At 38.9% G+C, this 2,207-nt stretch overlaps 1 gene segment (V, D, J or C); it reads right to left on the bottom strand.

Annotated features, from left to right (window-relative positions):
- Positions 1-2,207, bottom strand: part of LOC115301965 — a 550,585-nt gene that overhangs the window by 317,146 nt on the left and 231,232 nt on the right.

Genomic DNA, 2,207 nt, shown 5'->3' on the forward strand with positions numbered 1-2,207 from the left:
GTAAAGATAAAGGGAAGTTTCCAAAAGGACTTTCATAAGCTAAAGAATACTCACAGGATCCTGGAGGCCTATCTATTTTCAAGGTTGTTTTCCCTCTAGCCAAGTATTAACGTTAAGACAGTAGGTGTTCCTGGAGGAATGTCCTACTCTGCCCGCCCCCAAGTGTTTGTCAATGGGCTTCAGGTTGTAAGGAAATTTAATTTTATCTACATTTCTCTCTGCCTTTGTTCCCACATTAGTATACAGCTTGAGGTACAAGTATTTTTCTTTAATACTTCAATTTTACTTATAATAGCCCTTGTTCGGTAACAATATACTTATGCTCATCTGCAAGTGACTGATTGAGTAAATTAAGGTACATCCCAAAGATGTAAAATTTTGTAGCCATGGGAACTCATACAATGGAAAACTATTTATGTGGGAAAGTATTCAGAATATATTAGTTCTGCACTAGAGGTAAAAAATAAGAACAAAAGCCTTCACAGCAGTACCCAGTCATATGAAAAACAGCTCAAAAAAGTTACAAAAAAGGTTTTCTTATGATAATTTGGATTTTTAAAAACCACATTCTGCACTCTCTCTGCCCCTCCCCCATTTGTGCTCTCACTCTCTCTCAAAATAAATAAATAAACAAATGATTTTGAAATGCTATTGAAAAATGCATTGGAGAAGTTAAAAATATTAAAAATTCACAAGCCAAATTATTATAAACTAGTATTAAGGCACAAATCTCTATGTAAGAGCACAGTAATGGTAATACTGTTAATCTATTTTTAACTTTACTAACAAAGATAAATGAAATCAGGTAGTTTGCAATTACACCCTAGAAAAAATGAGTACGGTGTGCACATTATACAAGTGTGTGCACATTATAGCACCACTTTTATGCAGTTCTTTGTCAAAATATATCTGTGTATCTGTCAAATTGGTAAGATTGACAGGCGGTAGCATTTGCCATTCTCTGGGGATGCAGAATGTCCGCTGATTAATGAACCATTCATACAATGTGCGATTCTAGACAAGTTAGCCTCTTTGAGATTTAATTCCTCATATAAGCCTCAATAGTACATACAGCATAGATTTGTTCAAACTACTAAGTGAAATAATCCATATTCTGTACCTATCAGAATGTGGGGCACACATACGCATGCAATAAGTATTAGCTACTACTACTATTATTATTATCAATAGAGTATTGCCATTATTAGTCATTTTCTGTATACCATATAGTCCTCATTTCCTCTGAGTTAGCCCAGAATCAACTTTTGTTTTACCATGTTTATTGAGGAAATGAGGAAAATTTCATCAATTCATTAACTTCAGTCAAAAAAGAAAAAGAGAAAAAAAACCCATCCTATCTGGGAATTAAGGAATGCTGTAGGTACTGTTGCCGTTGAAATGATTAAAACTCAGTCTCTCATAAGTAAAGCTTGCTCTAAAAAAAAAAAAAGAAGAAGAAGCAGCAGCTTAGGGTTGAAAACCTAAGGTAAAAAAGAGGAAATGGTCAGTGCTACCTGGGCAAGGTTGGGACAAGGACTTTGAGAAGAGGAGACACTTCAGAACACCTTGAACACTAGGGAAATGGCTGAGTGAGGATGGGCATTCCATGCTGAGGGGCCAGTTATTTTTATTTTTATTACTATTTTGAGGGTTATGGCTTATAGACATCCTCTCTGTGTTTCCTATGGTTCTATAGAATAGTATTTTTTTCCTCCGGAGAAGTTGATGATTTCCTCTCTATGTTCTTGGTACCCCAACCACTCGCCCTCCCTCTTCCCCCCACCTCTGTACAGATGCTGAGGTCTGAGGTTTCTGTACGCCTCTCCCTGTTGCTCCTGTCACTGTGCCTCCCTGAGAGCACAGAAATACATCGCAGCGTCCTCCAGCCGGGAGTCCGAGATCCTGAGACTGAAGGATTTGCCTGCCTTCTGGAAGTTCACAGAGAAGCGATTATTTGTTGCATTCTCTTGCTTAAAAGCTTCTTGGCGAATAATGAGAACCATCTCCCCGCTGGGAGGCTGCTTGTACCAGAACAAATAATAATTACTGTCACTAGTGTCAAACGTGCAGTCCAGGGTCGCAGTCTCTGCTTCCTGCACGGACATTTCTGGCTGAGCCTGAGTGACCGTCTGGGCTGTGCTGGATCCTGTGGGAAAGAGGAGAGGGTATCACACCAGAGAGATAAGGCAGGCAGACTCACAAGCTGA

This window comes from Suricata suricatta, chromosome 9 (assembly GCF_006229205.1).
Source record: "Suricata suricatta isolate VVHF042 chromosome 9, meerkat_22Aug2017_6uvM2_HiC, whole genome shotgun sequence".
NCBI classification, from domain to species: domain Eukaryota; kingdom Metazoa; phylum Chordata; class Mammalia; order Carnivora; family Herpestidae; genus Suricata; species Suricata suricatta.